Here is a 13,616-nt window from a genome sequence, read left to right as displayed (position 1 = left end):
TGATTCTTGGCCATACAATTGTTGACTCCATTTCCATGTGGACTCCATATGTGGCTGTGCCTGTCTTAGGTAGTCCCCCAGGGGATCTTGCCCTTGTTGACTAACCAGTGCTCAAAATGGGAGACCACAGGAGTGCTTGCTCAGATAGAGGTAGGAATGAGGGACAGTGGTAATCAGGAATGGCATGACCACACACAGGCTGTGGGCCATTTGAGTGGCTGACCAGAGCTAAGTGGGGTATAAAGCAGTAGCGGATGTGGCCATGGGCAGTTTCTCAGGCTAGGATGATAGGGCAGGTGCGTCTGCTAACAAGGTGGACTCTCAGTCTTGTTCAACTGGTTCTGGTTGACTGTCAGTTGCAGGCTTGATGTTTCTGGCTGCTACCCAAATGGGCTATCCTGCATTCTCTGGAAAGACACAAGCATATCCTCCACCCTTGGTTAGCAGAGGGTGTGGTCTCTTCCATTCTCCTATCAGGGGAGTCTTTCCACCTAACCATAGGGGCTGGGGTCTGGGATGGAAAGGATCCCCAGTGTTTATAAGCTGGGCTTATCCCTTGGGAATCAAAAGTAAGAAAATTGATAGTGAAAAGGACCTCAGTCAAAGCAAGCTGTGGGTCTGGAGGCATATGATTGTTTTTCTGTTTTTGAAAGAGATCTTTAATTGTCCTATGAGTTGTTTCTATGATTGCCTGTCCCTGTGGGTTGAATGGGATACCTGTGGCAGACTGTATGTTTCAGGAAGGAATTAAATTCCTGTGATGTATATGCTGGCCTGTTATCAGTCTTTATGATCCAGGGGACACCAAGGACCAGCATGGCTGACTTGACAGCCTTTATCACATTACTAGCCTTTTCTCCAGATTGGGCTGTTGCAAATACTGCCTTTGAATAAGTATCTACCACCACATGGGCAAACTTAAGTTACCAAAGGAGTTAATGTGAGTGGTGTCCACTTGCCAGAGCTTATTAGGAGCAAGGCCTCACAAGTTCACTCCTGCTTGTTGCAGTGAGCCTAACAGGATGAGGGGTGCACAATTCTTGCAAGAGCGCACTAGGTGTTTGCATTGGATCATTGTTAGCTCTGGGAAAAGCAATTTTATGTTGCTTGCTGACATATGAAATTTTTGGTGTAGAATATGGGCTTGTTCTAGGTGTCCAATATAAGCCGTGTTGCAGGAGATAAGATGATCAACCTTTTTGTTGCCTTGGAAAATAAAGCCATGTAACACAGTATGTGATTTTATGTGTGAGATATACCATGGGTGTTTTCTGTTCTCAGCTCTTTAAGTGTTGTGGACATCTGTCAATTGGCTTATTGATCAGGTTAAAGACTGCAAAACGGATCACCTTTGCTACCTGTACTGAGTATTTGCTTTCCAAAAATATATTTACTGGCCCATCCTGGCTAAGGAGTAGAACCTTGACTATTGCTCTTATTTTTCCCAACTGTACTGATGCCCTGTGGGGTTCTACATGGATCTTATCTTTTTCTGTTGAGGATTTGATCACTATTCCAAACAGTGATGTGTTGGCATCCGTAAACACACACGGTGCCATGGGTATAGGTTGATTAGCAGGGAAAGCATGTTTTGGATAGTCTATTTCCGAGGTTTGTAACATCTGGAGTAGCCTGTCCACTGGCAGGTGATTGTCAACCTGTCCTGGGAAATTTGTCATTAAAGTATGAAAGAGCATGCTATTCTGCATCAATGTGGACAGTTCTAATTGTGATAGGGATAGGACCACTATGTCTGGTTCTGTGTTAAATATCTTATTGGCATACTATCTTAATTTAAGTCCCATCATAAGGATGGCATCTTCTTTGTTAACTATTTTATGACACTTGCTCCAGGTTATGTGCACCCAAAAAAGTGGTCTGTGTTGTTGCCAAATAACTCCTTAAGGGGGTCTTGAGGGTACATATGGTTATGGCAAACAGAGGCACCTGAGAGTCATATCTAAATGTTTTAAAATTTGACAACTGGGTGTTGATCTTTCCTATAGTGGATTTGGCTGCTGGTGTCAATATAATTTTTGAAGAAGGGCTGTTCCCCTTAGTAAATCGAATAGCAGTCTAAGCTCTGCAGGTGTTAGGGGAAGGAAGGGCTTCAGCGAATTGATTTGGCTGCATAGTTGCTGAAGTTCATTAAGTGAGTATTTATGCTTGATTTTTAGGTTTGGGCCCATTGGAGATATATGGGAGGAGATTTGATAATCCAAGAATTGAAAGGGAGGAAAATGTTGTACCTTTTCTGTGGCAATAGACAAACCCAGGAATTGTAAATTTCTTTTTTTAAGATTATTTATTTATTTGACAGGTAGAGTTACAAATAGGGAGAAAGAGAGACAGAGAAAGGTCTACCTTCCCTTGGTTCACCCCCCAGATGGCTGCAACGGCTGGAGCTATGCTGATCCAAAACCAGGAGCCAAGAGCTTCTTCCCAGTCTCCCATGTGGGTGCAGGGGCCCAAGCACTTGGGCCATCCTCCACTGCCTTCTTGGGCCACAGCAGGGAGCTGGACAGGAAGTGGAGCAACTGGGACTAGAACTCAGTGCCCATATGGGATGCTGGTGACACAGGTGGAGGATTAACCTAGTGCACCACTGCACTGGCCCCGGAATTGTAAATTTCTTACTGTCTCTATTAGACAGGCCTTCAGAGTTGCTGCATTCTCGTAAGCAAGTAAGATATTATCCACATAATGTATGACCAAGCAGTGACCTTTAAGTGTGCTGGTCGCATGAGAAATGTATCTTTGGTAAATGGCAGGGCAATTTTTCATGCCTTGTGGGAGAAATCTTTTTGCAGGGAGCTTGAAACTGGGCTCCCATACTGTAAAGGCAAAGTAGGCCTTATCCTCCTCCATGATGGGAATGGAAAAGAAGAAATCTTTGATATCAATGGTAACTATGTGCTATCCATTAGGAATGGCCCCTGGATGGGTTCCTGTATCTCTGCTGTCATCTCACCACATTATAGGCATGATGACATGATCAGCCAATTTTAATCCTCCAACACCTTGGAGGTTGGGCCTGGGCGCTGTCTTCTAATGTTGAATTTTTCTTGCATCCCTAGCTTTTAAGATAGTGGCATCTGCCTCCATATCAATTAAACCCACAAAGGCAATGTCATCTAAGTATAGGGTCCATTTTGGCCTCAGATTGAAGATATTGACCAGTTAATGGTCAATATCTTACTTGCTGGCTTGAGGGCCGCCCCACTGGGAGTGTTTAAAGGCTTGGTCTTGCAATCTTTTGCCCAATGAAAGCCTTTTTTACATCTGGGACACAGCATTTTGGGCTTGCCCCATCTGTCAGTGTTTGGGCAGTTTTGCCATAGGTGTCCTGTTTCCCGACATCCCCAATAAACTGGAGGGTCATTAGACTTCCTTGTGTTCAGTTTGTTAATGGCTGCAGTTAGGGCTTGTATGGCTTGTATGGTGTATCAGCAGGGTTTACCTCCTTTGTAGCTACTATCCATTTAGAAAGGTCTTCTTTACAGATTGGGGCAATTGCAGCTTTTGCCTCTAGTAGCGCCTTCCCAAGCTAATTGTTTGACCAGATTTTCTTGATTGGGTCCAAGCAGTAATCTTTTCTCTACTGCTTCCAATACTCTGGAAAGGAAATAGGGGAACCATTCACCTGGGCCTTGAACTAGGTTTCTAAAGAGCTGACTATATTTAGGAGGATTTATATTTTTTAAGGCTCTAAGTGCCAAATCTCTGACCTGGTCAAAACAGGCAACTACTTCAATGAGGGCCTGTTCATGAGAATATATGTAGGTGCCACGGCCTCTAAGCATATCAAAGGTTACTGCTATTCCATAGGCAGCATTATTCCTCACCACGGTTTCATCCTCTTCCTCATAGGAGGCTTTCGACTGTAAGAACTGTGGTCTTGACAGATATGCTTTGAGCAGTGTAATCCACTCAAAATGAGTTTGAAGATTCACTGCCCATTGTGTGAGCACCTGTTCAAAGTAGGGAGTGTCAGGGCCTGACTCTTGAGAAGCCTTTTTTAGCATAGTAAGGTCATTTAAAAAATTATTTATTTATTTATTTATTTATTTATTTATTTTTGACAGGCAGAGTTAGTGAGAGAGAGAGAGAGACAGAGAGAAAGGTCTTCCTTCCATTGGTTCACCCCCCACAAATGGCCACTACGGCCAGTGTGCTGCACCGATCCAAAGCCAGGAGCCAGGTACTTCCCCCTGGTCTCCCATGTGGGTGCAGGGCCCAAGCACTTGGGCCATCCTCCACTGCCTTCCCGGGCAACAGCAGAGAGCTGGACTGGAAGAGGAGCAACTGGGACAGAACTGGCATCCCAACCGGGACTAGAACCCAGAGTGCCAGCACTGCAGGTGGAGGATTAGCCAAGTGAGCTGTGGTGCTGGCCAAGATCATTTATTTTTTAGCATAGTAAGGTCATCCAGTCCTGAATTCTGTGTCCGCTCCTACATTAATGGCAAACATATGGATGGGGCTGCCCTGAGAGCCTGAGGTGCCTGAGGACTACCACAAGTGTGGGGGTCCTCACTGGGTGAGGATGGGATGACCTTGCATGGGTTATTGCCTCGAGGTTGTCTAAGTTCATTCCATGAGTATTTGGGGGTGGCTGACTAGGTATTGTTGCATTGTCTGCTGCCATGTCATTTTCACTGTGGGAACTCTCTCTCCCTAAATCATCAACTGTTGCCTGTGAGGCAGAGGCCTGGAGTGACAGGCTCTTTTTACTCACAGATTCGTTGTGTTTGGTAATATGTGTGTGCTTCTGAGAGGGGGGTATCTTTCCCATGTTTGAACACTTAAGAGCAGTGTGCCACACCAATTCTAGCCAAAGGAGACATGCACAGCACTGCTGCCATAACAAAACAAATTGCTAGCACCTCAGTGGCTGATGGCATTCTGCAGGGGTTCTCTGCCTTAGACGGACAGACTGTGGTGTATCAGATTGTACATATGTCCTGTGCTTAGTGGGGACTTCCTTGATTCATTAGGTCAAGGCCATATGCCCACATGGTGTCTCTGGAGTGTCACCTCTGTCAAGTGAGGGAAGATGACTTGGTTCTGAATTCTGGGATGATCAGCCCCTTATGTGAATTTGACGGGCAACCTGAAAGTAAAAGGAGGAGCTGAGAAGGAGCGTTACACTTCTGGGTGATGTGTGCCTACCTGGGGCACTTAGACTGAGGACAAAGAGAAGGAAAGGGGCATAGGAGGGGGTTCTGTGCTCACCCTTACAGAACCAAACAGCACACAAAACACCGAGGGGCCTACTTGCCAAAATCAAGGGGGGACCTTGTCGAGTTTGACAGCCTATTTCTCTCTCAGTCACATTGGGCACCAGATTTTGAGGTTGATGCATTCTGAGAGGAGGAGTGTTGTGAGAGAGGAGGCATGGAGCCACCACACAGACCCCGGGAGTCAGCCTGAGGCAAGCAGCCCACAGACATTTATTTCAGTTGGTACAGCAGCTTAAATAGCCAAGGCAGCCAATCTGGTCAAGGGGCTGTCTATGCCCTAACCAATAACAGCCTGTTGGCAGGCAGTTTCCAAAGCCATACAATAATAGCCTGTTGTCAGGCAGGCTCCATTGCCATGTGGTTTCCAAAGCCATCCAATCACAGCCTGTTGCCAGGCAGTTTCCATTGCCAGCAGCCATCTTGGCATAGCCTTCTCATTGCACCACAAAAGTCCACCAAATTTTTGAACTCAAAATATTAAAATGTGAATGTAACATAAATAGGAAAATGTCTTATGAACTAAACAGGGTGAATCAATATTTTACAAATGAAAAGAGACAACAAACCATTTCTACAAACAAAATTTCAATCCCAGATTTATGGAACAGCCCCCAATTTTTTTTTTTTTTTTGACAGGCAGAGTGGACAGTGAGATAACTTTTAAGGAAGAAAAAAATTTCTAAATTTTGCAGATTCATCCAAAGTGGAACCAAACAGGAAATAGTTTTGGTGTGAATCAGCATTACATTGATGACGTAGTCAGACAAGGACATGAAATAAAAATGAACTTAAGGACCATCTCTCTATATAAGAGATACAAATATTTTAAACAAAGTATTATTATATTAAATTACATATTGTGACTGAACTCCTATAATGTAAAGGCAGGACCCATCATTTCATTTGTTTCCCTAGACCAAGGTCCTTGCTTGTCCTTTAGCAAAAGAAATTCACTGAATTGAAGAAGTGATACAGCTGTACTGACAAATCATCAGGCTCGTGTGATATGGGATAAGGTAGCTAAGTGAGCTGGAGGTCAAAAGCCATAAAGCCTTGTCCCCGTGTAATTCTACAATATTTGTCAGAACACCTCCTTTCCCAGGAAACCTTCTTTTCATCTGGGACCTAGGGGAAAGTCATGTAAATATGTATATTGAGCTCCACTTGGAATTTTATGGAGCTGCCATATACCTCACAAGTGACCACATTATCTCATAAAAGGAGGTGCTGGGAGGTGCTTATGCTGTCTTCCATTGGAGATCAAGACTAATGCAGGTGATGAGGTGCCATCTCTGTATTTCCTTTCCCCTACTCATTCTCTCTCTGACCAACTCTACTCTTCAATTATGCCCACTCATATTTGTGCTTGCTTTCTTACCTTTTAAATATACTTTATTACATCATTCATCACCTATGTGCTTGCACCTAGAATGCTTTTAATGTAAAAGGCAAAGGATATGATTAAAATTAAATGCCCTTCTCCCACAGTACAAGGAGGCACTTGCTCCTGTAGTAGATCAAATCCTGCTGGTCAATATTCCCTGGATGGGTTTGTTTAGGGGGATTCCAGGTTCAGCATGGAAATTCCAGGTCTGGGCAAAAGACAACCACCACTTATATGTAGTCCCCCAGACTAACTGAAGCCCACTGAGCCATTGTAAAAAAAATTCCCTAAAGTGCACCATGCCACCAATCAAAGGAAGGTCATGAGTACCACTGAAACACCAGGGCCTTGCGCACAAGATAAACCTCCACCTGTCAGTCCTAGCTTTCATTTATAAAAACCTTCAACCCTTACTCCTTGGGGAGTCTAGGAATTAAGCAATAGCTGCATGGATTCTTGTTCTGTCTTTAAAATAAACACCTTTTTCCTTCTACATTGATGTCAGTAATTGGCTTTCGGCATGTTGGACAAGTAGGCCATGTTTGGGGTTCTAAAACAACACTTCCAACTGGTTTGGGGGGTTGTTCTGCAAAAATATGAAATGATAATAAATTAATAATGAACAGAATATACTAAAATGTTCAAAGGAGGTTAACAGACCAGAACAAATAGAGTAAACATTCACATGGGTGAAAAATACAAGAGAATAATGTGATCATTTAGAGTAAATGTTAAAAAACATGTAATAAAATTCATCATTGGGCCATAAACACACAACAACTAATAGAATATTAAAATAGCAACTTCCACATTCCGACTAAGATTGTATAAAATGAACCTAAGGCAGCATAATTACTACAGAACATTGCAAGCTTTTTTCCTGGGAACAGATCTAGATAAGTCTATCTCTTCTCATTGTTTCTTTCCAACTTCATCTTGGAAGTATAATCAGGTAAATAAAACAACAAAAAAGGAAAATTAGGTATAAATTTTTGATAAACTTTTAAGCAACAAAATTGTTAATATATTGGATGATACTACTGTATACAGAGAAAATACAACATAATCCCTAGGTAAATAAAACTAATAAGAGAATTAAGCTTACTAGGTATAAAATAAATACATAAAAATCAACTGGGTTACTATGTACCAGCAAGAAACAAATGGAAAACTTTTTAAAGGACAAAACACAGACTAGAAATCAAATGCTTATAAGAGAAATGAAACAAAAAACTAACCTACATAATGTTTTTAGTCTTAAAATCAATATAAAAAATTGTCAAACAACCTCATAACATAAGCTATGAATACAAAGAAAAAGAAAGGCCCACAATCCAGCCAACATTTTGTAAATTGTAGCTCATGTGAAGCAGGTTACTGCAAGCGCAGGATCACGAGATCTCAGTAGGATTGTGATCACTGGAGGGAAGGAGAAAGAGGGGGGATCCAAGGAGGTGGGACTATCAAGAGGGGAAAGTGCCTCCTACCGCCAGAAGAGTTGCCATCTGATAGAAGGAGGCAGCTTAAGTCCAAGCTTCTCCCCTCTCCAGGAATAGTCGCAAGGAACCTTAACGGGATTCTGATTGGCTACACCTTTTCTGACTTCGTGCATTCTTGCCGGTTGGGCAAATTGTTCAATCAAGGCGCCCAGGGGCATCATTGGGGAACCACGTGCAATATTAATTTTTGGCACCGCTGTACTCAACTCCCCGGATCTGCTCCCGAGAGAGGCCTTAGCTGGCTCCGTTGCTCTGCAAATTTCGGTCATCACCAGACCCCTCAAGAGGGCGCCTGAATATCACGGAAGCAAGGAAATGGTGAGTGTGTTGGGCCAGTTTGCTCGAATTGAGCAGGTAGCTGGGCCCCTGGGCATTCTGTCCTGTTCCTGCACACAGAAACTTCTGGTCAGCGCTGGAGGCCCTCTGGATAGCCGCACATCTCCCTAAATAGTGTGGTAGGATGAGAGGTCCTCAGAGGGAGTATGTCTGCAGATATGCTATTCACTGGGGGGATCTGCTGTTATCTGTAGGATCCTTAAACCTTCCTCTCATACCTGGGGTGATCTGGTCCCCCTGAGTTGGGAAACAAGATTTCTAGTCCATGACCCTGACCTCTCAGCATGGCTCTTCCTCGGGACCTTAATCTGTATTCTCTTGTTAGTGACACAGTATCAGACTGGGTAAGTTACAAAGAAATGGTTTTATTTGGCTCAAGGATTAGGTCCCAGGTTTGGGGGCAACATCTGGTGCTGGCCTTCTTATTGGCAAAGGCCTAGCACAAGAACCATGTGGACCAATAAAGCTGAGTATAGGAGAGGCTAATGTAAAGTGACTGCTGAAACAGACCCCTGGAGATAAACCTGCAACCCATTAATCTCATGAAAGAATTGATCCTAATCACCTCCTCTCAGGTTCCACATGATCTCATCTCTTACTATGATAATTTGGATTAAATTTCCCCACAGGTTTCAAAGGGGACAAACCATTATATGTGGAAATAAATCCTAAATATCTGCATTTAGCCCCACATTGTCAAATGGCACCTTCCCCTCTGAAGTTCCCAACACTATTAAATATTTTCTGCCATGATACCTTTCATTCAGCTTCAGTATTTCAGCATTTTTCCAAAGAACAATCAGGATTTTCCCCCAGGAATAAAAAATGGTTTGTTTTCTATTTGTGAACATTTCACATAAGAAGACAGTGGAGAAAATCTATTTATCATTCTCATGTAAAAACTCTGCTTTGGTGGATGTTTAGAGCAGTGTTGCATCCATTCATCAGCTAAAATAGAATATTACAAAAACAAGTGACAGTCATATGTGAATTTAATTGAAAATGAGAGGCAAGGCATCTGATTGGGACCATCACTCCTTACCAGAGTGTGGTCCCCAACAGCGAGTTACACAGTTTTTTACAGTCATTCTTCCACTAAGGCTCACAATTTCAAACCCCTGGTATGCAGTGAACAATAAAAAAAAAAAAACAGAATATGGTTGTAAGATAACAGTTAACAATAACAAACCCAGGAACAATAACAACTATAAAATATGGTTGCAAGATAACAGTGCAGGACACATTTCTCTCAACTTATTTCCTTGGAATTTTGGCCCACATAGTTTTACAAGATACACCATTAGCCATTATCAAGCAAAGCTAATATGTACAGAAGCAAGAGATCTGAAATCATATCTTAGCCACACTCACTCCATTTTGATTTTGATTCTACAACAGGTGTTAAGATGTCACTTCAGATGTCCATATTCCATATCAGAGTATCAGCCTTCCTTCCAAGCCACTTTGCTGCTATTACACACTCTTGTAAGCAGTGGATGATGGCCTAAATACTTGGGTCTCTATCACCCATATGGGAGACCCAAATTCAGTTTCTGGCTTCTGGCTTCAGCCTGGTCATCATTGTTGCATGCATTTGAGAAGTGAATCGATGAAGGAGGAAAAAAATTCTTTCTTTTTCTGTCTATTTTTCTACATTTCAAATGAGTAAAATAATTTTAAAAAATATCTGCACATGTCCTTTTAGCTACCATAAATGCAGATATCTCATCATGAATTGTCGGCTTGTTCCCTTGTAAAGTTTACAAGGTGGTGTCTCCTGAAAGCTCCCTTCACTCTTTTCCTTGTCCTAAGTTTCAAAACTGTGTGAGTGGTGATCTAAGATGCTCCCAGTGGCTCAGTCCCTAGGACTGTGCAGTTTAATCCTAGCTCATTCTTTCTGGAAGAAAGCAAGGTAGTAGCTTATGCCCTAAGCCTGAGAAGTAGCTGTGGTATATCCTTGATCTGAAGAGCTAACCCATAGGGACATTAAGATTCTCCTCTCACAAGAACATTCTCATTCCTGGGAGACATGTTAGTATCTGTTCATTCAGTCATATATCATCCATCCACTGGTTCACTCCCCAAGTGGCCAGCAACTGCCATAGCTGGGCTAATCTGAAGTCATGAGTCTGGAGTTCATTGAGGTCTCATGGTGGGACAGGGGCCTAAGGACTTGACATCCTCTGCTGTTTACTCAGGTTCATCACTAGAGAGCTGGATTGGAAGTGGAGCAGCCAGGACCTTCTCTCTCTCTCTCTCTCTCTCTCTGACTCTGCAACTCTGCCTTTCAAATAAATAAATAAATAAATCTTTAAAAAAATCATGAAGAGCTACTACAAATAGCTATACATCAATAAATTGGAAAATCCTAGAAGAAATGGAATGTTTTATGGACACATACAATCTGCCAAAATTGACTCCCAAAGACATAGAAAACCTAAATAGGCCAATAACCAAGATGGAGATTGAATCAGTAATAAAGACCTTTTAACAAGGAAAAGCCCAGAACCAAATGGCTTCACTGCTGATTTAAAAAAAATTATTTAAGGTATACAAATTTCATGTATTTCATATATACTGACTTAGGAACATATTGATACTTTTCATCCCACCCTCCCTCCTCCTCTCTCCTTTTGCAGTCTTAATTTTTATAAAGATATATTTTCATTTTACTTTATACTCATAAGATTAACCCTACACTAAGTAAAGAGTTTAACAAATAGTGAATGCTACTGATCTTAAAAGTTCTTCCTCAGTCATGACATTGTCTGTGTATATAAAGGCTATAGATTTTTCTGTTGATTTTATATCCTGCCACTTTACCAAACTCTTTTATGAGTTTCAGTAGTCTCTCAGTGGAGTCTTGCATCTCCTATATATAGGATCATGTCATCTGCAAATAAGAATAGTTTGACTTCCTCTTTTCTGATCTGTATCTCTGTGATTTCTTTGGCTTGCCTAAGGTTTTAGCTAGAGCTAAACCTTCAGGACTAGATTAAATAACAATGGTGAGAGTGGGCATGCTTGTCTGGTTCCAGATCTTAGGAGGAATTCTGCCAGCTTTTACCTTTTCAATAGGATACTGGCCATGGGTTTGTCATATATTGCCTTGATTGTGTTGAGGAATGTCCCTTCTACATCCATTTTGCTTAGGGTTTTCATCATGAAAGAATATTGTATTTTATCAAATGCTTTTTCTGCATCTATTGAGATAATCATATGATTTTTCTTCTTCAGTTTTCTAATGTGGTGTATCACATTAATTGATTTGTGAATGTTGAACCATCACTGAATACTGGGATAAATCCCACTTGGTCATGATGAATGATTTTTCTGATGTTTTGTTGGATTCAATCAGCTATTTTGTTGAGGATTTTTGTGTCTATGTTTATTAGGGATATTGATCTATAGTTCTTTTTCTGTTGCATCTTTTCCAGGTTTAGGCATTAAGATGATGTATGCTTCATAGAAGGAGTTTGGGATGGTTCCCTCCTATTTGTTAGAATTAGTTCTTTTTAAAATATCTGCTAGAATTCAGCAGTGAAGCTGTCTGGTCCTAGGCTTTTCTTTGTTGGGAGGGTCTTTATTACTTATTCAATTTCCATCTTGGTTATTGGTCTATTTAGGTTTTCTATATTTTCATGACTCAACTTTGGTAAATTGTATATTTCTAGGAATATATCCATTTCTTCTAAGTTACCTGGTTTGTTGGAATACTGCTCTTTTAATAGTTTCTGATGATTCTTTTTATTTCTATGATATCTGCTGTTATATTTCCTTTTCCATCTCTGATTTTATTGGTTTGGGTCTCTTCTTTTTTTTTTTTTTTTTTTTTTTTTGGTTAGTTGTGCCAATGGTGTATCATTTTTTTAAATCTTTTTAAAAAACCATCTTTTTATTTCACTGAATTTTTTGTATTTTTTGTTTCAATTTTGTTTCTTTTCTAATTTTAACTATTTCTTTCCTCCTACTTGTTTTGGGTTTGGTTTGTTGTTGATATTCTAGGTCCTTGAGATGCATGGATAGCTCATTTATTTGGTACCTTTTCAGTTTTTCCTGGTGGCACCGATTGCTATGAACTTCCCTCTTAACACTGCTTTTGCTGTATCCCATAGGTTTTGATATGATGTATTATCACCTTCATTTGTTTCCAGAAATTTTTTGATTTCTTCAATGACCCACTGTTCATTCAAGAGCTTGTGGTTCAGTCTCCATGTGTTTATATATGTTCTAGAGATTCTTGAGTTGTTGATTTCTAGTTTTATTCCATTGTGGTCAAAGATGCATGGAATAATTTTTTTTTTTGAATTTGCTGAGACTTGCTTTGTGGCCTAGCATATTATCTATCCTAAAGAAAGTTCCATGCACTGGTGAGAAGAATTTGTATTCTATAGTGTCAATTAACTTTATTGTTCCCTGCTAATTTTCTGTCTGCATTATATGTCCGTTGCTAAAAGTGGGGTATTGAAATCTCCCATTACTATTGTATTGAAGTCTGTCTACCTTTAGGTCTATTAACATTTTTTAAGTAGCCAGGTGCCCTGTAATGGGTGTATATACATTTATTGTAGTCACATCTTCTTCTTGGTTTGATCCCTTAATTATTACATAGTGCCTTTCTTAATCTCTTTTAACAGTTTTTATGTTAAAGTCTATTTTCTCTGATTTTAGGATGGCAACATGAGCTGTTTTTTGGTTTCTGTTACCATCGATTATCTTTTTCCATCATTTCAGTTTCAATCTGCTTGTATCTTTGTTGATGAGATGTTTTTCTTGTTAAGTAGAAAATAGATGGCTCTTGTTTTACAGTCATTCAGCCAGTTTGTATATTTTAACTGAAGAACTGAGGCTATTTACATTCAAAGTGACTGTTGGTAAATGATAACTTGGTTCTTCCATTTTCCATAAATATTCCTATTGTTGACTTTGGATTTCTGCCTTCTCATCCTTTCATAATGCTAGCTATCTTTCTGTGTTTCTGTGTGTAGCATATACTTAAGCATCTTTTGTAGGCTGGACAAGTGTTGCCAAATTCTTGCAGTTTCTGTTTGTTATGGAAGATCTTCATTTCACCTTCATTCATAAATGCGAACTTTTCAGGGTATAATATTCTGGGTTGACAGTTTTTTTCTTTTAAGATTTGGACTCTATCTC

The 13,616-nt window shown here is 40.7% G+C and overlaps 1 pseudogene; it reads right to left on the bottom strand.

The window, feature by feature from the left end:
• LOC149125244 (inducible T-cell costimulator-like) overlaps positions 1-8,395 on the bottom strand; it is a 44,279-nt pseudogene extending 35,884 nt beyond the window's left edge.
• Positions 8,396-13,616: the final 5,221 nt, after the last annotated feature.

This window comes from Oryctolagus cuniculus, chromosome 7 (assembly GCF_051225735.1).
Source record: "Oryctolagus cuniculus isolate XC-2025 breed Fujian yellow rabbit chromosome 7, ASM5122573v1, whole genome shotgun sequence".
NCBI classification, from domain to species: domain Eukaryota; kingdom Metazoa; phylum Chordata; class Mammalia; order Lagomorpha; family Leporidae; genus Oryctolagus; species Oryctolagus cuniculus.
The sequence above is the reverse complement of the archived record's forward strand: the minus strand, read 5'-3'. Positions and strand labels throughout refer to the sequence as shown.